The sequence below is a fragment of the Castor canadensis genome, chromosome 12 (genome assembly GCF_047511655.1).
Source record: "Castor canadensis chromosome 12, mCasCan1.hap1v2, whole genome shotgun sequence".
Lineage (NCBI taxonomy): Eukaryota > Metazoa > Chordata > Mammalia > Rodentia > Castoridae > Castor > Castor canadensis.
The window spans coordinates 56,899,015-56,926,525 of NC_133397.1; the positions used below are offsets into that span (position 1 = coordinate 56,899,015).

At 40.1% G+C, this 27,511-nt stretch overlaps 1 long non-coding RNA gene across 3 annotated transcripts in view; it reads left to right on the top strand.

Moving 5' to 3' along the window:
- The window catches only part of LOC141414826 (uncharacterized), a 56,586-nt gene extending 30,710 nt beyond the window's left edge, over nt 1–25,876 (top strand). For 2 of the 3 annotated variants that reach the window (XR_012439712.1, XR_012439713.1), the window contains exons 2-6: nt 14,922–15,130; nt 15,506–15,640; nt 18,009–18,136; nt 19,721–19,831; nt 20,496–25,876. This is a non-coding gene — a long non-coding RNA (uncharacterized lncRNA). The remainder of the gene's footprint in view (nt 1–14,921; nt 15,131–15,505; nt 15,641–18,008; nt 18,137–19,720; nt 19,832–20,495) is intronic. The other variant, XR_012439714.1, reaches the window with a different exon arrangement.
- Nucleotides 25,877–27,511: the final 1,635 nt, after the last annotated feature.

Below are 27,511 nucleotides of genomic sequence, written 5' to 3' on the forward strand. Positions count from 1 at the left end.
TCCCCTGGGTCCCCTGGAATAAAGAAAAGTGTATTATACATCAGGGCACATTTGACAGATGTAAGTGATTATACTAATAGTGGGATTATTTCCCTATGTGTCTAATGCATTCAGGCATATTTCAAATGAATTGAGTTTAAAACTCATCCCTAAAAATGAAAAAAGAGGTGTTTAAGTTTTTCCTACCTACCTCTTTCTTTTATCTAGATTTTAAAACCTTTTTGTCTTTGTAATATGATGAGGATATTGTACTACTTTAAAATTACTTTAAAGTACTTTGATATAGAAAGGCTGACACTAGCTTCCAAATATATACTTCTGTATGTATGTGCACAAATGCCCAGTCATGTTAGCATATGTGATGTGTGTGTATTTGTGTCTAAATTTATTTTGACCTATGTATTAGGGACATTCTTTTACTTAAAAAGGGAACATATAATTCTGGGGTAGGTACCCAGTTTTGAAAGCTTCTAATCAGAAGTCCACACGCCAGGGTAGACATCAGCTAAATTTATATCTAACCAACATCAGAGGCTTTGTTATTTTTTATAAGTGAAAAAAGTTGTGTTTAAAGTCTATGGATTGATCAGAAATATTGTTGAGACTCTCTACTCAGGCCTGTATGGGGCTTAGAAATCTATTTTAACAGTATAAAACTTTTAGAATGGTGTCTGAGTCTTCATTCTGAAAAGATCCCAGCCACTCATCAGAAAATTTTGGTCTCATGAATCTAATTTACAAGATCTGATGAAACCTGCCATTAAGTGATTTGTTTTGTTTGCCTTTGATGGGTCTAAAAGTTCTGAGAGAGTTGCAACTTCTTTGAGCTTGCAGACAGGGTTGTAGGACTGTTTGGGGGCCTGCTTGCTGAGTGAATGAATGTACATGTGGCAGAATTTGGCCTGTGTCTTAATTTCATTGCTAATAAAGGTCAAGAGGAGAGATCTAGAGACTCCATCCACAGCTAACTATTGAACACCACCCACATTAATTAGAAAGAATGTAGTCTTTGCTAACAACCAAGCAGATTAGGTAAAATGCCAACAGAAGATACGGAATAACTTAGTTCCATTTTCAGAGTGGCCTTTGGTCCACTCTAATGAAATTTATTTCCATTTTTATGATATTCAATGATCAGCTTTCTCAACTTTGCAAGAGAGGCTAATAAAGTATCTTCCAAGCAAACAACAGTAAGAGCACAACACCTTTAATGATATCTGGGTGTTATCTCATTATATTTCCTAAGATTAGTGTTAAAAATTCAGTGGGGCCTTGGATGAAATGAATGTTCATGTGTCAAGAATAATTTGTTCATTGAATGGTGTACAAGAGGCAATAAAGATGGCAGCACTGTTGTCTGTCTAGGACCACTGTGAGAGACTTCAATTTCTTTATACATTTTGCCACACATTGCCTATTGGGATTAAAGAGAAGAGGATTATTGCTGCGGATGTTGTGGTAGTCATTGTTAAAATCCATGGAGGGTCAGGATAGGCGAGCTGGTTGGGCACATCCTGCCTTGCCAAAATGGGGTGCTACTTCATTTCTGGGGTTGGAGAATATAGCTTTTTTTTTTTTTAAATACAGTACAAATAATAACGACAAAAAGTAAAGAACCTTGGAATAATATACTCTGTTAATTATGGTTATCTTTGGATGATAGAAATTTTGATCATATTTTCCATTCAGTTTTTTCCAAATAATTTTGGCTCTTGATAGTATTGTTTGGGAGTGCTCAGTGTGAAGGACCTATTTACCAAAACAAATTTTCAAAAACATTTATCAACCAACATAATCAGATTTGATTGTTCACACATCCTAAATGGAAATGTTTCTTAATAGCAAAATGGGACATGTTAATGACATGTCCTGCTGTTGCAGCAGGGCTCTAAAAAGCTGCTTGTGAAGTTTGCACTTACAGTGATTGCTGCTAGCCCCCTGAGTCTGAGTCCAGTGATTATTGTTCCAGAAATTGATGACTGCATTGGGGTGCCTCCCTTCTCTCCCAAACTTTTGGCAAGCCTACCTAACTTCAAAACTTGGGTTCAGAGACCTGGTAACCCCAGGGCTTAGCCAGTACAACACACCTGTTCCCTGGTCTTTTACCAATACTGAATATTATCAATTTTTTACTTCCCATCTCAATAACTAGGGTTCCATGAAATCTTTCCCAATGGAAGCACACTATTCTATCATGTGGTCATTTAGCTTCTTACTGGATGTTTATAGATCATTTCAATAATTCATCATTTAATTTTTTTTTGGTGGGATTGGGATTTGAACCCAGGGCTTCATGCTTGGAAAGCAGGTGCTCTACCAGTTGAGCCACATTTCCAGTCCTCATCATTTAATTCTTTACAAAACTCACTTTTGTTTACTATTTTTCTTGATTGCTTTAAGTGAAGCAGTAACAAGATGACTCCCATGTAGAATATAGCTTCTCTGTATGCCAACAAAAGAAGCAGCTACAATTTTAAATGTTGTTTGTCTGTATGACAAGGAAAAAAAATGAGATTTCATGGTTTAATTTGCATTTCTTTGATCACTGAAAAAGTAATATGTTTTTCACATGTTTATTAGTCATTTGTATTTTTTTTAAAGTGAATTGCCTCTTCATAAACTTTGATCTTATTGCTATTGGTGGCATCATCATTTTCTTGTTGATAAGAACTTTTAGCATATGAAAAGCACACTTAATTAAAATTGTTTTGGGGTGCTGGGGATTGAACCCAGGGCCTCATGCACGTGAAAGCAAGTACTCTAGCAAGTACTGAGCTATATCCCCAGTCACATATTTAATTTTAAATGAAATCATGGATAAAAGAAAAAGTGATCAGAATGCAAAGAAAGTATAAACAGTGTCTTGGCTGGTTTCCATCTTGTTCTTCTCTAATTCATTGTTCATAGGGAAAAAAAAGCATGTCTGATCATGCCATCTCTCTTTAATAGCTAGCTCTGTTTGCATTTAGAAACAACGCCCAAGTGGAGAGAGGAGGTCCTTTATGATGATTCTGCTTGTCTCTCCAGACTCACTTCTAATCCTTTACATCCAATTCCAAGAGTTGCTTTTAGTTTCCAGGAAGTGCCAGCTTCTCTAGTTTGAGCCATTTGTGTGAACTGTATCCTCTGCCTGGGACTCTCTCTAGTTCTTTTCTGATAAATACTACTCCTCACTTGGCTCCGGATTGGACACCACCTCCTATTTAGACCAGTCATTCTCAACCAAAGGTAATTTTTGTCATTCTGGGGACACTGGCAATGTGGAGACATTTTTGGTCATCATGCCGGTGGAGAGTTATGCTACTGATATCTATCGGGTACAGGCCAGAGAGGGTGCTAAATATTCCTCAATCCATAGGACAGACTCCACAACAAGGAATTATCGAGCCCCAAATATCACTGGTTTTAAAATTGAGAAACTCAGTTTGACATCTATAAGGTCCTTATCAACCCTCTCATCCCCTCCCTCTCATTCTAAGCTAGTTGGGTGTCCCTCTTGGCACCACCCCATGCTTACAACCTTCATGACCCTGTTACACCATTCTCTGATTGTCTTATAGACTAGAAACTTCTTAAGGGAAGGCTAGGACTCAGACAAGGGTGGGGAATATGGTTGTCAGAGCAGTATAGCATAGTATGGACTGAGTAGACAGTGTCTATATTTGAACCCTAGACTCTGTTACTTAGTGGCTATGTGACCTTGGGTAAATTACTATCTTTAGTTTCTTCTTCTGTAAAATGAAGATAGAAATAGCACCTACCACATAATTATTAGGAAGTTTTATATAGAATTAAGTACAGGAAAATGAATGAAATAAGCACTCAATGAATGCTTGTTAACGAATAGCAGGTGTAGGCCTCATTGACTATTTCTCTCATTCTTATCTTCCTCCTGTCTCACTGAGCATGTGGTAATTTTTTTTTACAACAATTTGAGGGGCTCAAAGTGGTAGAGTAATTCCCTATCGAAGTAAGGCCCTGAGTCCAAGCCCCAGTACTACCAAAAAAAAAAAAAATCATCTAGCCAGGTGCAGTGGCTCACTCCTGTAATCCTAGCTACTCAGGAGGTGCAGATCAGGAGGCTCAAGGTTTATAGCCAGTGTGGGCAAAATGTTAGAGAGGCCTCATCTCAACCAATAGCTGGGTACAGTGGCACACTTGTCATCCTAGCTACTCAGGGAACATAAATAGGAGAATCGTGGTCCAGGCCACCCTAGGCAAAACCACAAGACTTTATTCTAAAAATATGTAAGGCAAAAAGGACTGGGACATGGTAGAGCACCTGCTGGGTAGGCCCAAGGCCCTTTAGTACTCCAGCACAGCAAACAAACAAACAAACAAAACAACAACTTAAAAGTTTCTTTTCTCTGTTGCTCTTCATTTCTCCATGTCCTATCTTTCTCTCTGTAGACATGAATTGCTAAAAAAATATATATATATTTCCTGTTTCTATTGTGTGTAGAGACAAATAAGAGTGAGCCAAACATGAACTCAGACACACACTCCTCACTTAGGAGACATTTTCTTTTAAATCAAATGCGTACATAGTTCCTAATTTCATATGTGGTGGGAGCCACAGAGACACTTTTACAAAGGAATCTATTGAAACATGAAGGATTTGCACACGGTACAAAGGACACAGTCTGCCGCAGTCTTGCACACCATATCAAATCAGCGTCTGCCGTTACATAGTTGAAGTTAATTTGACATTGAAGTAAACAAATCAAAGTGTGTTTATAGAATAATTAGGCCCTATTCTCAATGCTGTGGCTGAGAAGTTTTGTCACAATTACTGATCAGTGGTTTTCTTTGTTTTGTTTTGGAAATTCCATAGCAACACACAAAAATAAATCTGTTGTTATTACACGAGTACTTATGTAATTCCAGTATCGTGGAGGGAAATGATCGGAGGATGAAGTCAATAAATTTTTCCTTGAAGCTCCTCATTTTGTTTCTTAGAGTGTAACTTGCTTGGATCTTCGGAACTTGATACGAAAGAGAGACTGTTATGAGCATGGTCCAGTCTTTCAAGATAGCTTTAAGATGCTCATTCTTGCTTATTCCTTGCCTGCTTGTGCTGCTGGGGCCTTGTCTCCTTGGTTCAAGGTCTTGTGAAATGAATGTTCTCATCCTGATCAGCAGTAGGAAATTGACACGAGAAAACAAACTAAGGGAGTGCCATTCTTCATTACTTTATTAAGAGAGTTATTTCCCCAAGGAAGTTCGCTAAGCCCCTGAAAGGCATCTACTTAATCACGTGTACATCAGAGGGGGCTTTCCATGGGGCTACACCTGGAATGTATAGCTACAGGAGGGAGTCTTCAGGGAGCTGACAATACATGGAGGTGTTGAAGTTAGGACTTCAAAGTCCCTGAAGTCATTGCAGCCCATGTAGAGGTCAAGAGGCGGTCTCCTGAGATGCTGTGCTATGTCCCCAGTTGCTTAAACTTAAAGACTCTGTGCCCTTGGCTTCTAGCACCCAATTTCTGCACAGAGTCCCTGTTTCCTCTCACTACTCATTTGAGGGCGGGGTGATAGTGGGCGCTATGTGGCTGTCAAACTCTGGGGTCTGCTGCTAAGTGTTATTTTAATTTATCTTCATCTAAATTCCTTGTGGAGGAGCTTTTCAAACACGAGATTGTCTTATTAAGAGGTACTTATGGCAAAGTAGAGTGAGCTCCACCTTTGATGAAGACAGAAGAGGCCAAGTTTGATGGGTTGGACATCCCTAGACAAAGAGAGTAATTAGTGACTTAATTGCCTCTTCACCCTTTCCTTTTTAAAGAAAAAAAAAAAGTTTTTCTTTTCTTTTAAAACCCGCCTGTCTTAAAACTGGAATTCCCAATGCTATTTTATAGCTTAGTCAAAAAAAAAAAAAGAAAAAAAGATGAAGAATAAATCAGAACCCAATTTTTCTATTACATTTTTTTGTAACACCTTCCTTATGTCCTCAAACCATCATGCATTGATTTTACCTTTCATGGCTTTGGAGGTTGCAGCCATCGGTTTGTGGAGAGTTCAGTACCTTGGATGGATTTCCTTGTGTTTGTCTAAATGCTGATAAGTTACATGGCAAATTATTGAAATAAAAATAGCTTTGTCAATAAGCAGAAGCAAAGCCACTTCAACATTTGTTCAGCACTCATTGCTTTTCAGGGCCTAGACAAAAATTAGTGGATAGGATTAAAGAATATATTTGTCTTTTATCCCATGTTTGAGTTCTTGATCACAGAGGCATGGTTTAATCCAAACATCAATAGCACCTCGTCAATTCAGTCAGAGACAGCTGTCAAAGTGGACTTTGGGTTTGTTAGAGCTTTGCGTTTTATCCTTTTTTAAGGTCATGGAGTATTTTCTTTGATTTTTGATGCTGAAATCTTTCTTAATCTTCTAAACTTGAGAAACATCTGTTAAGATTTAATGGGATGGCTTTTGTCTTAAAATTAGAGCCCATCTTGCAAATCTTTCCATCTTCCTTCCTTTCCCAGCTCCCAATTAGAAAAATGGGGAGTTGGGGCAGAGGAAGTGAAGTGTGGGTTCTTAATCAGATAGAGCTTCTTGCACACTGGCCAGAGAACAGTGTGGAAGTTTGCTGGTCAGTGTGTGAGTGAGTATCAGGCAGGGCGCCATGCCTTTGAATGCTGAACTCCATGAACCCAGTGCTCAATTTTGGTTTGCTTCCTGGTGACATTAGCAATTTCTCTGTAGGACATCACTTAGGCTGGGATCTGAGTGGCAGATTTATGGGTCCCAGAGAGTAATAATGAGACAAAAATGATGTAAGGAAGAGAAACAGCTGGAAATAGGAATTTTAACCTTTTCCCCTAAGCCTCCTCGTTACTGGATTGCATGGTGTCAATAAAATTTAGTAGTTAAAATAGCTGGAGGTACAGTAACAGCATCTAAAAATACATGCCTGCAAATCTGTACAGACAGCTGTCATGTCTGTTGACAGAATATATTAGTCATTATCCCCATCAGGAGACGCAAAATCATTGCAGTAAGCGTGCATACCACGTAACTGCTAGTGACTTGGGAGGCTCTCTGATCAAGCCACTGCCACTGAAAGCAGGGTGTTTCCTTTTAGTCTGCTTTTTATGTCCTTAACCTCATGGTGACTTTCCACCAGAGCTCTTCACAGGGAAGCACTAATGTTTCTACTTGCAGCTTGAGACACTTTCCCTCCTACCCTTGGCATGGAAGGATGTGCTGCTTTTTCTTTTCTTTTTTTGGTGGTACTCAGGATTGAACTCAGAGCCTTGAGCTTGCTACATAAGCTCTCCATCACTTGAGCCATGCCCCCCAGTTCTTTTGCTTTTAGTTTGTATTTCGAATAGGGTCTTGTGATTTTTTCCTGGGCTAGTGTCAAACCAAGATCCTCCTATCTCTGCTTCCTGAATAGCTAGTACTTATTTTTGAGATAGGGTCTTGAGATAACTTTGTCTGGGCTAATCTCACACTTCAATTCTCCTGTCTCTACCTCTTGAGTAGCTAGGATTACAGGCATGTGCCACCAAGCCTGGCCAGAATACTTTTGTTCTGAGCAAAGATGGGCCAAGACCTTTTAGACTCAAGGTGCTAATATGTTGGAACCTTCTACAAATGTAGTATCAGAAAAACATGTCTAGTTTCTGAGAACTGGATGAATACCACAGTCTGAGGATTTATGGCCTGTCTAACCAAGTGAGAAGGAATCCCCCAGTTTAGGGCATGTGCAAGGTAGTAGCGGAGTTGGGTCTTGGAAGTCAAAGAGAACTCTCAATGCCACGTTTAGGAGCTATGCACTTTGGGGAGTTTGTTTAACTATTTGGAGCCTCTGGTTCTTAGGGAAAAATGGGAACGATCCTAACTACCATACAGCAGTGTTCAGACATCCCAGGAAAGCACTGAAAATGTGCCTCCTGTGAAACTGATGATCGAAAACTATTTTTCCTTCCTTCCTTATTCCCCTGGCATTTTTCCCTCTGCTGAGTTCTTACCTTTTTCAGTGGAAGTTTCCATCAATCTGGAACTAGATTTACTTACAAAATGGAGAGAGAAAGACAATCCCCTGCCTCTTCAAACCATCCTCCCCTCCCCAATCCTTGGCCATTTTCTAATTTGGCTGGAGGGAGAATTTGCATTGCTAATGAATACTTATTGTATCAGGCATGTGTGAAATATTTATGTATAATCTTCACTTTTAATCTTCAAAATGACCCTATGAAATGAATACAATTCTTACCCCAAAATTTTCAGGGGAAGAGACCGAAACTCATAGAGGTTTGGGTTACTTGCTGAGGATCACACAGCTGACGGTAGAGGGACCAGGCCTTAACCCAAGCATCCTGTCTTCAGAAGCAGCTAGTATCCCATACTCTGGAACAAGTGAGCCCAAGTTGGTCAGGGTGTTGAGGCCTGTTAACTATATTCCCATAGCCTCTGGATTTACCACGCTCTGTCTCTCAGACACTCAGCCCCAAGTCTGGAAGGAAGAACTCGTGTGTGTGTGTGTGTGTGTGTGTGTGTGTGTGTGTGTGTGTGTGTGTACACACAAGCCTGAGGTGGAGCAAGGCAGCTCTTCTGGGAGCTCATGTCCTGTCAAGGGGGTGTTGTTCTCCCCCCTGGCCTCTTCCTGCCACTTCTGACAAGGTTTTCAATTAGCAGCTTGTAGAGGCCCAGCCTGTGGTCCCCATTTCATCAAAATGCATAGCTGAATTTCCCAGGAGGGGATGAAAAGGCAAATGAAGTAGGGGGAGTGGAGAATAAAGACCCCTTGAATGGAAGGCCAAGAGCAGCACTGGTCACGTGGGGCCAGGGGTCATTTGGGAAATGGCTGTCACAGAGATGAAAGGAGAGATTGTTGCTTCTGCAGCGGCTGCAGGATGTGGGGCCAACAGGCTGCTTGCTGTTGGGGCTCTCTGTCCTGTTTCTGGCTTCTGGTGGAAGGCATACAAAAACTATGGCAGGTAAGTGCTCAGGTCTACTAGTGCTTAGAACAGGTCATTTCCCCTCTCTTTTGGAAGGTGAATGAATTCTCCCAGATCCTTGCTGGCTCCTGCCAATGGAAGACCTGGGTCATCTCCAGGCCTGACTATGCAGTGCCTGAGCTGCTTTGAACTAGAACCTCTCTCTTGCCAGACCAGGAGGATACCTTTGTCTCTGAAGACAGCCTGCTGGCTTCTCTCTCTCTCTCTTACTAAAACTGTGTGGACACTTCACCTGGAAGCTGTGTTAGTGTTCTTGTTATTTGCAGGATCATTGCCTTAAGGGGAAAAAAGTTAAGATACATATGCTTTCCAAGAGGAATGGTATGCTTTTTCCTTCTCTCCCCAATCCGATACTCTCAATCCACCTGAAAGAAAGGACTCCTTGAACTGAGTGACAGAAATGCGCTGTGGTACAGGTTGAAAGGAATGTCTTCTTTGAACTTATGTGAGGCTAGGGATCATCTGAAATAGATCATGGATCAAAGCCATGTCAGTCCATTTTGTGTTGCTATGACAAATACCCAAGCTGTGTACCTTATAAAGTTTATTTGACTCACTATTCTGGTCACTGGGAGATCCAAACAGCATGGTGCTGGCATCCTGGTAAGGGTCCCCTACCTATGTCACTACATAACAACTCACTCTTAAGGGAACTAATACATTCCATGAGACCAGCATTAGTCACATCTGAGGGTGGAACCCCACAGCCTAATTACCTCTCCCTAGGCCTCACCTCTTAAAGGCTCTTCCAACTCACCATCACCCAGAGGACTAAGTGTCTAGCACATGAATCTTTGGGGACAAGCCATATCTAAACTACAGCAAAACTTAAATTCAAAATTCGGTGTTTGAGAACAGGGCTAGCAAGAATGATTTCAAGAGGCATGAGTGGCCTTTAAATCCTCAGTATGGAGATTATGTCTTTTTTTATGATCTAAAGATAGTCTGCTTTGGAAGAAGTCTGAGCGTATTATTGGTGGTTCTGAGAGACAGCGTTTGGACAGGTCAGAGAGTTGAAGATGTTCTAGAAGTCCGGAGGCAGGATCACAGGCCTTACCTTTCCTCATGTCCTATAGCCTCTGAATAGCAACCATAGACATGCATGTGGTGAGGATTCAGACCTCTGACCTATTTTGTCGGAGAAAAAATGTGCAGAAATTGAAAGGTTGTGAATTGTGGTGATCTTTGGATTTGAAGTTGTCTTCATAGTTCATTCTCCTTATCTGAAGGATATAGTCATAGCTTCTGTTCTTTTCTGTGTTTTCCTTTTCTTCCCTTTTGCCCCGCTGCCATCCTCTTTCCCAGCCAACTTCTTGTTGAAGACTGTTGGAGAAACTAGTTCTCCACAGGACAGATCTGAGTCATCCTGTGAGGGGCGGATAGTTGTTAAATAGAAACATGTGAAAACAGGCCCTGGGACAAACTGGACTCAGGACTGACACTGCCAACAGTTTCTGGGTGAGGGAGATGGAATTACAAGTGTGGGCCGGATCTCAGTGCACAGAGCAATGCCAGGCAAGAATCGCCTGTGTGGAGGACGAGGAGAAATGCAGAGAGAGGACTGAGTGGATCCCACTGTTCAGTGAAGCGAGACTGAATGTCCATGAAGTTCTTCTGGATGCAGTGATTGTCAGCTTTGAAACTAGTCTTGTGGGCTGGGCGGTAGCTCAGAGGTAGAGTTGCCTGCCTAGCCGGTGCAGGGCGCTGGGCTCCATCTCTAGCAGTGGAGAGGGTAGGGGGAAAGCTTGCAGGTGAGGCGTGTACCGTGTCCCATGAGTGGATTCTCCCTTCTTCCATAGCCAAATGACTGGGCAGGATGATTTGATGAGCATTCTCCAAGGCACTGGGGTCCCCAACTAGTAAATACACTTGCTTTTGCAAACCCTGTGCATAAAAGGCAAAGTATCACGTCTTCCCCTGAATTCTTGAGGAAACTGCTTTTATACACAACACCAACCTTTGGCTGCATGACTGAGACGGAGCATCGTTTGCATGCCATTACCAGGCTGTAAAGTCTGGTCAGAGCTGCCTTTTCGGAGTTTCCAATCTTTTGGGATCCTTGGAGGGTCACCCTGCAGGTCAGGTTTGTTTAGTCTGGTCTGTAATGGTGTAAAGTGGCCTTGACTGTGGAACCTACCTAAATAATGCCCCATCTGTTTGATTCTTCAGCAGTTCCTCTGAGTTGTGTATATGTTTCGCTTTCTAATACTTGAGGCTGACTTGGATTTCATTGTTAATAGATGGCAAATTGTTTCTAAAAACAACCCTATCTTGCTTTGAAAGTTAGCCAGAGTTCAGAGGGCCCCTGCCTTTTTACAGGGTGACATATCTCTATTTTCCCTGGGAAAATCACACTATGCTTCTGTGTTTTATATACACGTTACTTACTCTTTACATTTCTTTCAGGAGACTCATCTGGACATATTATGTTTAAACTTTTTATTGAAGTATTACACGGGAGAAAGTATCACCCATCATAAACGCATAGCAAATTTTAACAAACCCAACACATGTGGCAAGTTGTCCCTGCAATAAGAAACATACACATCACACTTCAAGAACTCACTCTCCACTTGAGCAAATACAATTTTAAAATTTCTTTTATTTATAATTTATCCACAGTTTTCTACATTGCAACTTATTCCTTTTTTTCCCCCAACATTCTGTGAGTCATACTCTAAGGACTGGGAGGCAGAAAGAGCTTGTCTGATCTGGTAATAATTTCTTTCTAAAATCCTTGAATGTGGGGTGGGCAGAATGGCTCAAGTGGTAGAGCACCTGCTTAGCAAGTATGAGGCCCTGGTTCAAACCCCAATACTGCCAAGAAAAAAAAAAATCCTTGAATGTGGCATTGTCGCATCCTATAGAGCTTAGCAAATTCAATGATATCTTGTTAAAATGGGCTTATTTGTATAGGGATCTTTCTAGAAGCTCAAATCATCATCTTACATTATTTCTCACAGTGAAACCTGATTTCACAGGATTATCTACATAGTATGGGTCTCTTTATCTAACTCACACCTTAGTTTTGTAAAACATTATGGAGCCCACTTTATTTATTAATGATTTATAATTAAGGCCTTGGGAGTGGGGAGAATGGTGGTGGAAAAAAATGCTTGTAGCAAACATTTTAACTCAGGCATTTAGGAGCAAATAGGTTCCCCTTCCTAACCATTCTAGGTTTCAAAAAGAATCGTGTTTGAAGCCCAATACAAGGACTTTCCCCTCTTTTCAGAAAATGGTTCAGTTCCTTTTTTCTCAATCGCTCCATCTCCCAGAACAGCTTTTGTTACAGCAACATAAATAAAAAGTGACATAAAATTATACAGCCCTGTGTAAAGTAGCTTAAGGAAAATGTCTTTTATGGCAGCTTTTATGATTTCACCAATTAGTTATTAGTTTCTCCATTTTTAATTTGCTGTCCTGCATATGCGTTCTGAAAGGTTTCTTTCCCCCCATCTCAGTGGTAACAAGGCTGGGGGTGATGGGCCCCTGTTCAGCTGACTCTCTTATTTCAGGAAGGCAATTCCATTACAGCCTGTTGCTAGATATGGGCAAAGTAAGCCCCTGGGGGAGAGAAGCCAGTATTGAGCCATTTTTAAGCAAGCAGAGTTTAACCCCCGTATTAACACCATGTCCCCAGCCACCGCGGCCCTGTTCCCCACTGAGGGCAGCAGCAGTCAGGCCACAGAATCGCATTGCAGTGGCTGGTCCTTAAGCTGATAAACCCTGAGATTTTAGTAACTTTCCAAACATTCCTGGGGAGTGAGAATAACAGAGATTTACTCCTGCCAAAATTTAATCATGCAGAAAAAGTGAAATTAAGATCAGCATATAGATTATTTTTTAATGTGATTGCTCGACAGCAGAGGGCAAGGAAGCCAGAAGTTGAACACTTAGTGCAGCCTCGTCTAGACCGTTGCAATTTGATTCATTTAGGGGAATTGTGTTCGGTTTGAGGCTTTGGCTTGGGCGAGGCTGGTCTTTCTGGGAGTGCATGATGTCATTGTGTCAAACATGTCACAGCCAAGGCATTCTGGTATTTATGTTGGCTTCAGATGTAGCCCAGGGTGCATGGCAGCCTCAATTTATTGCTACTTTAACTTTGTTTAGTCATGGAGAGGCTTTATTTATGTTGGTAAATTTCAAACAGTGGCCAACAGTGACCACACAATGAAAAGGCCTGCAAGATTCATCATCGATAAATCACCTTGTTGCTGAGTTTCTTTAATTAAGGAAAAACTCCGTCTGTTGATCCCTGTGGTTGCTGGAAGGAAAGCAGGGTGGGGGAGGGCCTTGATTAATCCATCTATTAGCCCAGCTTTGGAAAGTGAGTCTCCTGTTTCTGATTGTCGCTGGGCAAAGACCTAAATAAAAATTTATCTTGTCAAAACCTATGGGCTAACTGAAAGCAAATAAAGAAGTTTTATGGCATCCACATAAAGTTAAATAAATAGCAAGAAGGTGCAGTGCGTCCTACGGACATTTTTCAGTACAGTACGTGGCTGTTCTTTGGGGAGAGCTCATTAACTTAAAAAAAATTGCCTTTAATGGGCCACTCATTATCATCATCATCAAATGCTCCACTTGTGTAATGTTCCAGGGTTTAAGACCTGACTAAAACCAAGGACTGGGGCTCATGGCTGGGTGCTGTTGGAACTGCTCAGAATAGAAGATGCGGTGTGTGCTCCCAAAGGAGAAAATGTAGGGCTTGTGGAGTGACTCAAGTGGTAGAATGCTTGCCTAGCAAGCCTGAAGTCCTGAGTTCAAGTCCCAGTACCACTAAAAAGCCAAAAAAACAAAAAACCTGAACAAAAGGGAAAATGTAGACTCTATAACCAACATTGTTAGTGTCGGGCTCTTTTTTACTGATTCCTCTGGAAAGTAGTTGAACTTCCTGAGGATGTTGGAGGAGGGTTGGCAGGATAAAGCTTTTCATGTCTGACTAAATCAGGGACCTCATTGTTAGTTGAACTGAACCTTTCAGATGGCGGCTTCCCTCTCCTGGAATAGTCTAGAGGAATGTATTGGGATTGGAAATCTCTATCCAAAGCAGTTGAAGCCGACTTCTCTCTGGGCTTGGGCTCACGAGGGAGTAAATTTTATTTCTAGTTAAAAAATATTCTTGTCTCAGACAAAAGACAGCAACCAGTGATGGAGAAGGCCAATTTTGATACAGGAATAAGTTTAAGATTATTCCCTTTTCCTTTTTAGGCTATGAAAAGGGTGCTGTCCTGATACCGAGTTTAGGATCTGTTCACAGAAAAGCAATTTCACAAGTGTCTAGCCTTGGCACTGCATACACTTGGTAATCATCTCCTGTCTGTTTGATGGAGCTGTACAATAAGCGTGGGCTTGGGGGAGTCTGGAGCTTTTGAGAGGCATCTCCTGTGGAATCCTGGTTTGGTAGGCATCTTCTTTGGGACATGACTTATCCTTGTTGACAGACTAAAGCTGGTTATGGATGTTAGCTGATGGGTTTGCATGGCATGTTCTTGGCTTTGTTTTTTTTTTTTTTTTCCTGCTCCTGTTGTCCCCTGTGTTGATTAATGGATCATGGCACCCCATGACTGAGGATGGTGGTCACAGTGATGCTGTGTGAGAAGGAAGGCTGTTCTACCAGGGTCTAGTTAGGAGAGGCAGAAATGAGTGAATGACGGAGAGCTGTACTATGACCTGAGTAACAGGATCAGCGTCACTAAACTGGGAGGCTTCAGGCCTTTGCAGATGCTGCTCTACTCCTCAGATCTCCCCTGAAATAATGGGCATTTCAACTTTCTGGCCATCATCCCCTTAGATTAGTGAAAAAAACATTTGTTTGGATATGAAAGAATTTCAACATAGAGGTTATGATTTGGAGTATAGAATTTGGCCGTAGGTTGATTAAAAAATTTCCAGCCACCTTGTAATGACTAAATGTAGTGAACTTTTAATCTTCTTCATTGGTTTCAGGATAGACTACCTTGAACTCACCTTAGTTTGCCCTGTGCATCAGGAAGGACATTCTAATTTACTCCAGCATTGAAACCAGAGGTTAACAACAGAGCAATAAATATATTAAGCTCCTGGCATGGGTCTAGCAAGAGCAGGGGAGCATGGAGACCCCAAAGAATCACGTCATGACTCTTGCCCTGAAGAGGACTCTGATCTCCTTGAAGGAGGTAAGAGTGTACCTGCAGGGGGCAGTTCCTTCCTTTCCTTTTGAGCTTGGCCTATGTGGGATAACTCGCCACTGAGATCTAGGGAAAGTTCCATCACATCACTCCGCAATCTTTTGTTTGCAAAAATATTCTTAATTGAATATACCACTGTGGTTTTTCATCTAGGCTGCTTTAAAAAACATTGATGCCCAGGCTGCCACTCCACCCTCTGCCCCAGACCAATGAAATGAGAATCCTTGGGGATGAGGCCCAGGCATCAGCGATTTAAAAGCTCCCCAGATGATCCCAAGGGGCAGCCAAGGTTGAGAAGTATAGAAATGAAATATGCAGTGCCAGACAAATAATGAAAACTTCAAATTTGTTTTCAAATTGCAGCTTCTCCCCTTGTGTTCCCATGGCCTGCAGTTCTGAGATGGAAAGACAAGCAGAGGAAGCCCGTTCTTCTCTTCCCTTCATCTCCCCTGCCAATTTGCTCACTGAAGCTGCTGACTGCTCTGCTCTGTGGTTGAGGTGGGTATGGGGGGAGGGAGGGAGGACAGGAAACAACTGGGAGGGTTTAATGTGATTGGCATCAATGTCATCTAACATGGCTTCTTTTTTTTTCTTTTATTATTCATATGTGCATACAAGGCTTGGGTCATTTCTCCCCCCTGCCCCCACCCCCTCCCTTACCACCCACTCGGCCCCCTCCCTCTCCCCTCCACCCCCTCAATACCCAGCAGAAACTATTTTGCCCTTATTTCTAATTTTGTTGTAGAGAGAGTATAAGCTATAATAGGAAGGAACAAGGGTTTTTGCTGGTTGAGATAAGGATAGCCAAACAGGGAGTTGACTCACATTAATTTCCTGTGCATGTGTGTTACCTTCTAGGTTAATTCTTTTTGATCTAACCTTTTCTCTAGTTCCTGGTCCCCTTTTCCTATTGGCCTCAGTTGCTTTTAAGGTATCTGCTTTAGTTTCTCTGCGTTAAGGGCAACAAATGCTAGCTAATTTTTTAGGTGACTTACCTATTCTCACCCCTCCCTTGTGTGCTCTCGCTTTTATCATGTGCTCCAAGTCCAATCCCCTTGTTGTGTTTGCCCTTGATCTAATGTCCACATATGAGGGAGAACATACGATTTTTGGTCTTTTGGGCCAGGCTAACCTCACTCAGAATGATGTTCTCCAATTCCATCCATTTACCAGTGAATGATAACATTTCGTTCTTCTTCATGGCTGCATAAAATTCCATTGTGTATAGATACCACATTTTCTTAATCCATTCGTCAGTGGTGGGGCATCTTGGCTGTTTCCATAACTTGGCTATTGTGAATAGTGCTGCAATAAACATGGGTGTGCAGGTGCCTCTGGAGTAACCTGTGTCAGAGTCTTTTGGGTATATCCCCAAGAGTGGTATTGCTGGATCAAATGGTAGATCAATGTCTAGATTTTTAAGTAGCCTCCAAATTTTTTTCCAGAGTGGTTGTACTAGTTTACACTCCCACCAACAGTGTAAGAGGGTTCCTTTTTCCCTGCATCCTTGCCAACACCTGTTGTTGGTGGTGTTGCTAATGATGGCTATTCTAACAGGGGTGAGGTGGAATCTTAGTGTGGTTTTCATTTGCATTTCCTTTATTGCTAGAGATGGTGAGCATTTTTTATGTGTTTTTTTGGCCATTTGAATTTCTTCTTTTGAGAAAGTTCTGTTTAGTTCACTTGCCCATTTCTTTATTGGTTCATTAGTTTTGGGATAATTTAGTTTTTTAAGTTCCTTATATATTCTGGTTATCAGTCCTTTGTCTGATGTATAGTTGGCAAATATTTTCTCCCACTCTGTGGGTGTTCTCTTCAGTTTAGAGACCATTTCTTTTGATGAACAGAAGCTTTTTAGCTTTATGAGGTCCCATTTCTAACATGGCTTCTTTTGGATGTGGCAGATTTTTTGAAAATTTATTTTGAATTTTGATGGATAATCATTATATATATTTTTGGGATATAATATGATGCTTTGATCTATGTATACCTTATAGGATGATTCAGTCAAGCTAATTAGATATCCATCACATCATCAACTCATTTTTTTTTTTGTGGTGAGAACATTAGAAATCTATTCTTTTGTCAATTATGAAGCACACAATACATTATTATTAACTGGTTCCATCTAATGTTATATATCGCAAAGTCTTTTCTCTTTAGTCTGAGACTTTGTACCCTTTGATCAACATCTCTATCCCCCTCCAACCTCTAGTACCTCTGGTTACTACCTTTCTTCTCTCTGTTTCTATAAGATAGACTTTATATAATTGAGATCATATAGTATTTATCTTTATGTGCCTGGTTTATTTCACTTAATACAATGTCATCTTGTTCCACCATTGTTGTTGTGAATGACTGGATTTCCTTTCCTACAAAGTGGAGGCTGGAGTATTCCATTGTGTATAGGTACCATGAACATTTAGGTGGCTTCCATATCTTCGCTATTGTAAATAATGCTGCAATGAACTTGGGAGTACAGATCAACATCCTGATCCAATCCCTTTGAATAAATTCCCAGAAGTGGCTTGCAGGATCAGATGGTAATTTTGTGTTAGGTTTTTGAGAAATCTCCATACTGGTTTCCAAAATGGCTGTAGTAATTTACTGTGGCAGATGTTTAAAGCTGATTCATTTTGGGGCAGCAGCAAGCATTTTTGTATTCTTCAGCAATACTGCCTTCCTTCTCTGGGAATCGCTTCACTGCTGCTCCCTCAGCAGTCTTCAGCAGTCTGACTTGCACAGACAGACTCTGCTGGTGTCCCATTGGCTCCCCAGGAAGCTATCTCAGGCAGAATCCCTTCAAGATGGTGCTAGGTCAGCACTCTCAGTCATGTGGGTCATCCATTCTTTTCTCTGCCTTTAGACCTGACAGCCACTATTTTCCCTGAGGCTTGTCCACAGCATTCTGGCATCAGCATCTGGTACCCTACAGATCTTAGAGGACACTGAATAAACTCTGATTTCCTTGAAGCTCTTTCTACTAGGCCAGAGGTATGGAAAGCACTACTTAAACACTACTTGTTCCCCAACATGTGTTCCATTTTTCTACCACAATAGAGTGAATTTTAGTCACAAACATAGCTCCTCAGAATATAGACTATATTTCTATCTCCCTTGCAGCTAGATGGGGCCATGTAACTAAATGTTGATCAATGGTATATTAAATAGAATAATGTGGACAGCTTCCTGGAAACATCCTTGAAGGGCAAGGGCCTGTCCTTTTCCTTATGCCCCTTTCCTATTAAATAGAGTGCAGTTGGCTGGTGTGGGAGAGTCATCTTGGATCCAGAAGTGGAAGTGAAATGCAGAGAAGGTCAAGCAATGAACAGGAATCAGCCTGGGTCCCTGATGACTTGTACATTGACTAACCACTGAAACTTTCACCAGAGAGAAATACAACTTCCATCTTTTAAAACCCATTATAGATCACAGGTTGTCTGACACTTACAGCTGAACCTAATCGTAACCAATTCAGAATTCTATCCTGAAATGTAAGTGTCAAGCATGAGCTTAGGCAGATGGTAGGTTGCAAGGACACAGACACTGTAAACTAGAGAGATGGTGGCTCTGCTATGTGGTTGCAAACATTTGGTCAAAGTATATCTCAGAAGACAGACCATATGTTTGTGAAAATGGTTGAAAAAGGTCAGAATGATGATGGTATTGTCTATGTCTACTTTTAGCAAATCTTTTAAGAAAGAGTCGGTTTATCCAAGAGCTAACTTGGATAACTTTCATGCCTCTGTGAGTAGGCATGAAAGGAAATACAGTTTTGCTAAGGGAGGCACTCTGCTGCAGCCTGAATTCTAATTTGACCAAGAGTCTAGCAATCTGGGGCTTTCCAAGTGCCAAATAAGCTAACACGATCTGTATCCCAAGTTGATACAGTCCTAAGAGGGGACTGCAAAATGGCATCCTCACTAAGATGTAACACTATGGCCCCAAACCTTCAATCATTTTCCTTGAAGAGATTTCTGTTATACAATGGGAATCACCTTAACTGGTTACAAAAAAAATCGGAACTCATCCAAGATTTTGTTTCAGTTGCCCCTATGTTGAGTGAGAGCCATGGCCAGAACACAGGCTAGTGCATAAGAGGCCTGAGACTTCAGACTTGAAAACTCTGTTTAAATGAGAACTTTGGCTGTGGTTTATCACAAGTGGAGACAGCTACTAAAATTTTGAGGGAATTGAATTGGGCAACAAAAAGCCTGTAAGCATCAAACTTTACAGTAATACCTGGGCTCCTGAGCCTGCATTGCAGGAAGTTGTGAAAGGGGGAGCTGTGTGTTCTCCAAGGACCATTTCAGATACAGTCAAGAGGCTAATGGGAATTTCAGGGGGAAAAGCCAGGTATTATGGACAAGGGAATTACTCTCAGGAAGGAGAACGAGAGGCTACCTCAGCGTCTAAGCAAAGAACTGACTTCACCCTCAAGGAAGAGTCTTGTTTCCTGCCCAGTGATATATGACAAAAGTTATGGACCAGAAACTTCTGGGTATTTCCCATTCTCCTTATTTACAAATGGAGTTTTAAATTGCTTTTATCTGGTTTCTTTTCTCCCATTTTTTTTAGGTGTGTGGTGGGAAGATAACTTACTATGAGTATATAGCCCACTTGACCATGAAGAACAAAATCTGGGCCTTGTGGGAGGCCGGAGCGCCATTTGTGCACACAGAATTTGAGGTAAATAGAATCACTACTTGGATCATTATCTTCTTTTCTAGAAGGATAGGTGTGGTCTATGTAGTCTAAGAAGGGTACACATGGATATTTTTAAGGTTAAGAAGGTGAATTGTGGAAGAAACAACAAGTTTTCTCACTATATGTGCCTTCTCCCTCTTCTATGATGTAGTCTTAGATTTTTCGTTGGGTACATGGCTTCCTAGAAGAAAGACTACATTTCCTAGATTTCTTGTAACTTAGCTATGTCACTAACTTCTGGTCAATGGGATATAGTATGTGTTGTAACTCCCAGGGAGTGTTTTAAAAAGGATGTGTACCTTTCTCCTTCCCTTTTAGCTTTCCTGTGGTGGACACGTGGATAGATTCACTCTAGCAGACCCGAACCATTAATTTAGATACTTACATGAGAGAGAGGCACTTCTCACTTTTGGGAGTCCTTTGTTTTGGGTTTGGTCTCACTTGCAGGTGAATCCAATGCTGAGCCCTTTCTTTGGGCATTTTATAATTCTTGGCAAAATTTGATCTCTACCTCCTTGATTTTCTTTCCCTTTGCTTTCTAGAGTTGATATATAAAGTAAGGGTTTCTTGAATGCCTACCACCTTTATTGATGGAAGAATACTATTCAACATACCCTCTATTTGTGGGCTTTTTTTTTTTTTTCAGATGTGGAAGGTACTACTGTCTGCCTTCCCCACAGTCATCCTCCCTATCCAAATTCAGTGTCAGTACACAGCTCCAATCCAGGAAGTTCCTTACTGACAGATCATATTTGCATCTGGGTTTAAAGCAGCTTTGTACTTCATGGGAGATGAAGCCCCACTCCAACACAGAGCAAGTACCTTTAAGCCAAGCCAAGCAGAAGACTCTCCTTACCCTTTCCGGTGGTTGATATAGGGACTTGTCATGTTGTGTGATTCTGGCTAATAAGCTGCTAGGAGAGCTGGAAGGTGGGCATGCTTCTGGGAAAGCTATTCTTTTTTTTTTTTTTATTAAAAAGGAACACAAGGAAGTGGTGTTCTCTCTTCCATGTTATGTGAGTGTGTAATGCTTAAAACATCCACAGTCACCTGGCCACCATGAAGGGACTTGCTTGAGGACAAAGCTAACATGCCTGGGAAAGCAGGGCAGAAAGATGGAAAGAAACTGGGCCCTTGGTGATACTATTGGTTGGGCGTCACCAGTACCAATGTGTATGACCTCCAGACTTCTTGTTTTTTGGGAAAATAAGTCCCAATACTGCTGAAGCCATTTAACACAGCTCTTTTGTTATTTGATGGATGCTGAAGTACTGCTGCCTGCTCAGAAATAGGGCCTCCATCCCCTTGTCCGATCTCCCACCCACAGTGCCTCAGCAGTATCTGCTCATTAGAAGATAGCTGGGCAGCGCTGCCTCCTACTGGTGACCCCTTTGCGATCTTCTCATTGACCCTGGGGGAACGGATGGCTTTGGCCACAGACTACTTCATGGGAAGCACAGGATCAGTCTCTCTAGGAATTAACCTCTATAATTCCTCAGCAGAGACCATGATGGAGCTTCTCACAAGGTTTCAAAGAAGGCTTATGGGTCCTGGAGGGTAAGTGCATGTACACAGCAGATTACAGCTGGGGCACTGGCTCTGACTGATCTTCAGAGTGTTGTAAAGACCAGCTCCCAGTCTTACCCCTCGTCCTGACCTACTCTTGACCCCTGATGGAACAGAAAGATTTCCCCAACGCTAGTCTCTGGGCTGTGCAAAATGTGGTCTGAAGGCCAGCGGCAGCAGCATCAGACCTGGGAGATGGTTACTGAATTGTAATCTGTATTTTAAGGAGACATCAAGGTGAATTATAAGAGTATTGAAGTTTAAGACGCTATTCTAGTTTACTACTTGACTCCTTTGCTATGATTTGAATATGGTTTAAGACTGTTCCTAAAGGTTTGTTTTTAGAAACTCAGTCCCCAGGCTTGTGAATGTACTGGGAGATGGTGTGGAACCTTTTGGAGGTAGAGCCGAGAAGGAGGTGCTGAAGTCAAGCAGGCGAATGCCCTCAGAAGGGATTGTGAGACCCTGGTCTCTCTCTGGCTTCTTGTTTTGTGATGTGATACTATGAGGTCAGTAAGCCTTCAGCCGAGGCCAAACCAGTGAAGCTTCCTCCAAACTGTGAGCTAAGCAGACCTATTTTTGCTCAATATAGTTAGCCTGCTTTGGGTATTTTATAATAGTTATGCAAAACCAACTAGTAACATCCTCATTTCCTATTCTAGTTTCGAACTCTACCTGGGATGACTGACAATGGGAATATTCATTATTATTTTTTCTCAGGGAAAACGCCACTCTTTCAGTGGTGTGGCTCTTTGGGTTCAATAAGACAATCACACAACCGAACACAAGTACATATCCCCAAATCAGCAGCCAAATCCAGGGGGAGGCTAAACTGGGTCCTATTATTTTTTAATTTTTTTTATTATAAAAGTAATATTAAAATATTAGCATTGAAGACAAAAATGAATTTTATATATGTTGACATTGCCTCTTACCCTTATCTACTTATATATTCAATTTTATGTATTTGATTCAATATTTTATGACTGCATTTTATACCTCCATTTTCATTCAATATTACACTGAGCTATGCTTCCATTCTGTTAGGCTCTTTTTTTCTTTCTGTAACCTGTATTCTCCTTGAGATAACTAATGTTCAAAACTTAATTCATATTTTTGCAGAACTTTCTCCATCCTCGTGTAAGTATGTGTGTATAAAATGTACATGTCATTTTGGGGGGGGGTCAGTCTTTCTTTTTCTTTTATCCAAATGAGATTTTTTTTTTGGTAGTGGGATTTGAAATCAGGGCCTCACTCTTGCTAAGAAGTCACCCTTACTGCTTGAGCCACTCTGCCAGCCCTTTATTTTTGTGATGGGTTTTTTTCAAGATAGTGTCCCACAAAGTATTTGCTTGGTGCTGGCTTTGAACCAAGATCCTTCTGATCTCTGCCTCCTAAGTAGCTAGGATTACAGGTGTGCACCACCAGTGTCCAGCTCCAAATGATATTAAGCATTTACATCAGCTTGAAGTTTTTCATCTGTAACTATCATGGTCATCTTTCTAGGTCAGCTGGCACAGAGATAACTTATAATAGCTACATAACATTCCTTAGTAAGGATGCATTATAAATTATTCAATTCTTCCCTTGTTCAAGGATATTCAATTTGTTTCCAGTTTTCCAACACATAGAGTCTCATGTACTGTTATTTTTATCACTAAAGACAGATGCCTGTGAGGGATATTGGCAGGTCAAAGAATGTATACATTAGGGTAAGCTATAACAAGTAAGCTCTGGAAAATATAATGCTTCAAATGTAATGAATGTAAAACTGTTCAAGTTATGTCCACGTTTTCAGGGGTCCTCTGCTCCACATGGTCATTCAGGGATCTAGGCTGCCAAGGCTCTTCCACCTTCAACAAGTGATCCCAGTGTTGTACCTGAACCAGGACTTAGTCACCTGCTGCAAAGGAGTCTGGGAACTGTAGTTTAGGTGTGCATAGAAGAAGAGGAAACAACTTTCATCAATAGTTACTCAGTTTCTGCTACAAAGGGTCAATGAATGTTTAACTCAAATGTACATTAGGTTGCTTTTGCAAATGGTGGTAACAACTCACATTCTACTAACAATACATCAAAGTATCCATAACCTGGAATCATTACCATTACTGGATGGAATTATTCTTTAAATTTTTCTAAATATGATGAATGAATGATATTATTGATTTAATTTTTATTGCCTAGAAAATTAATAGTTGAATATCTTTCTATAAATTTGATAGTCATCTGTCCAATTAATTTTTTTTCTATTTGTCCTACTGTTCTCTATTCCTTTTAATCTTATCTTATGTCTTTCTTGCTTTTGTTTGGATAAATTAATTTTTTGAGTTCATTTCTCCTTTTTTTTAGTGTGTTAATTTTACATTGTGTTTGCCTACTCTTTTAGAGGTTAGTATAGAATTTAAGCATGCCTCCTTGATTTACAAAAGTCTAATATAATGTTTTAGGTCAGCATTCCCAGAAGACAGATGGAGTTGCAAATCAGGGTTCAGGAAGTTAACTTGGGGAGGGTACTCTTGGCTTACCACCAGTGGAAGGGAAGACCCTTACCCATCCAGGTTCAAAATTAGTTTACAGAGGAACAAAAATCAGGCAGGCCTATGAGTTCTTGCTAGAGAACTCCATGCCAGAAAGCTGATTGCTAGCCATACAGCATTGATGTTTAGGAAGAGAGGTGTTGCAATCCAAGAATTGTCTTAATTTGTGAAGACTATACTAAAAAATTCTGTAGTATGCTAAATTGTACACGAGTTGAAAAATTATGCACAATTTTTCTGTGCCAATTGAGGATGAAAGGACTTGGAAATAAGAAAGCCATGGTGTGAAATGATTTACCAATATTTTATTTTGTTTAGATTCCACAATCAGGAATTTAATTGTATTTAATTTAAATGGAGTTGTAACTTAAGGGTGAAGCTGGGGTCTGTAAAGTTTCCATTAGTTGTTACTGTTAGTTTTTGCTATTTTAAAATATTGGGAAATGTGTTTTTTGGTAATATAGTTGGCCCTTTGTTTCCATAGAGTCCATACATGTGGATTCAACTAACAGTGGATCAGAATATTAAAAAAAAGGAAAAGAATTCACCTGTGCTGAACATGCATAAACTTTTCTTGTCATCATCCCTAACCAGTACAGTACAATAACCGTTTACTTAGTATCCAGATTGTCTTGGGTGTCATAGCACCGTAGGGATGATTTAGGCATGAGAGGATATGTGTAGGTTGTAGACAAATACTGCTCCATTTTATATAAAGAACTTGAACATCCATGGATTTTGATATCTGTGAGGGTCTTGGAACCAATCTCCCAAGGATACTGACAACTATAGTTTTTACCTGATGGCTCAGAGTCTCCTGCTATTTAAAACCAAAGCCCATTTCTTTCTTAGTCCAAAACAAGGCCTTTAATGGGTAAGTGGCAGGAATATTGTGTTTGCAGAACCACTAAACCCAGAAAATATTTTCTTCATCCCTTCACTGACATAGATTTTTATTCAATGATAGAAAGTCTTGTATTGACAAAGAAGCTAAAATGAGCTGCTTAGAGCTCATTTCGAATGACCTGAATGTATAGTTTTTTGTGATTATGAAAAATGAATAAACTCCCAGTGGCAGATATAATCTGTGATTAAGACCCCTCTTTATAATATCTTCCAACTAGAACTTGTGAATGACTCTTCTTGAGTTAATTATACTTAAAATCAGAATATATAATATAATCTTAACTGTGTTAAATTATGCATAGAAAAAGAACTTTAAAGATAATACAATAAATGAGAATGTCTCTGGGTAGTGAAATTCTTGGTGATTTTAATTTTCTTTCTTTCTTTGTATATTTAAACAAATTATGAACATAATAAATGATATTTTTAGTACCAGAAAAAGGATGCTACTGACAATCAACATACACAATTATATATATATATCATATAATATAAATTTTGTAACTACTATACATGGGGCAAGATTTAGAAGGGTAACTATGGTGTTAAGTGAATGGTTCACAATTTTAGATACTATAACTGAATGAATTCTCTTCTCTTTTCTTATTTTAAAAAAGTTTTTATGTTAAAATGGCTATATATTTCTTTCTTACTGAAAGAACACTCTATTTATAAATATACTAAAAGTATACTTCATTCAGCATAGTAATTCTAAAATGGGTGCTTATAGAAAAGATGTACTTTCTATTTTTAATTTTTGTTTTTGTGACAGGGTCTTGTTGTGTAGTCCAGGCTGGCCTCAAATTATTGATCCTACTGCCTCAGCCTCCTGAATGCTGGGATTATAGGCATATGCTGTCATATCAGTTTTATTTTTAACTCTTTAAAAGTAGAGTTTATGTAAACTGTAGCCCTTTTTCTCTTACTATTCCAATAAATTGCTTTCAAAATTAATGACAGTCTAAATAGTTAAGTTTACTGTAAGAGTCATCCTAATAAAATGATTTTAATAAAATAATTATTTTTATTTCAAAATAGCTAGTAGAGAAATTTTGAGTGTTCCTAACACAAAGAAATAATAAATGTCTGAAGTGATGGATATGTCAATTACATGATCTGATCATCACACATGGTGTATGTGAATTGAAGTGTCGTACTGTACTCCAAAAATATGTACAATTACTACATGTCAATTAAAAATACATCAAGATGATTATTTTATGTGAAGCACAATGAGTTTACTTTTTAAAAATACAATAATTACATTGAAACAGAAGATCTGAATTTTGGACTTGAAATTCTAAGTCATGGAGTTTTAGAGAATAAGAGCTTTTTTTGGGAGAGTCTATCTGTGTAGCTCAGGCTGGCCTGGAGCTTAGGCTAGCATCAAACTCATGATCCTCCTGTCTCCACCTCACCTGGCCAAGAAAAGACATTTGAATTGACTTCAAATTCAACTTCCTTGTTGAATGGGGAAACTGAGTGGTAAGAGATGAAATGGGCAGCTGAGTTTCACCTTCGCTTGCGTTGGAACTCAAGGTCTAGAGTCTCTGAACAGGAATTTCTCTTTTTGTTACTATTCTCACAAGGACTGAATCTGAGATGTTTGCTGGAGGAAAGTGGCATATGTGGTCCATTTACTCACCTGCATAGGCAAAACAAAATGTCCTATTTTTGTTTTTACAATTGTGAAAAGCACCTTTGACTCCTACGTCATAGCTCTTTGGCCAAAGCTGTTTGGTGACCATTTGAAAGGAAGCCCACCATCTTCAGTGCTTTTCTTCTTGCTCAGAATTTCACTGTAGAATTTACTGGAAGAAGATCTAGGAAGAACTCCCTGAGTATTGGACAGCTTCTAGGATTAGACCAGCAACATGTATTTACTTTCTCTTGAACAACTTTTTAGATAAAACCAGTGCAAAACTTATTTAAAAGGTATTTCAGGTGTTACTGAATGTACTAAACTTGCAAAAGAATTAAAAAAAAATCTATCAAGTGACCCTTCTGTAGATTCTGGAGTCTAGAAGAGGGTGAAGAGTGATGAAGAAAATGATGTATAGGTATGGCAGTGTGAAAGGTGCTAATTCATATTTCATTTGCAGGGGCGAGGCATTCAAGGGTATTCTGGGCAAGTCTTATTTTCCAAGGCATTTTCTTGCCTTATGAAAGCACTATAACAATTGTTTTGAGGTATATTTGAGATTGAACTCTGGCATTAAGTTTTTTTTTGAATATGTGGTAGCATGATAACATATTATCTGAGATACAAGACTCACCTTTGATGCGAGAGTGATCAAATTTACCATTTCCACTAGGTGGCATTAGAAACTTCTGAAGCCATGAACTAATTATTAGTCACCTTTGTTAGGCTGTAAATTACACCTGCATGTTTTAAGAGGTAATTGGCAATCGACTATCTAGTGTGTTTTCACTCTGTTGCCAGCTACATGGTGAAGGCGTTGGTATCAGATCTCTCCATTGACATAAACAGCCTCAGAGATTATCAAAATGCCATTCCACAATCTCATATGCCAAGCAAGAGTTTTTAAAAACAACACATACCCTCACATCACTACAAATTAAAACCAAGTAACACTAGCTTTTCTTGTCCTAGCTAGTCAATCAGCTTAGAACAATCATTTTAGGTAGATGG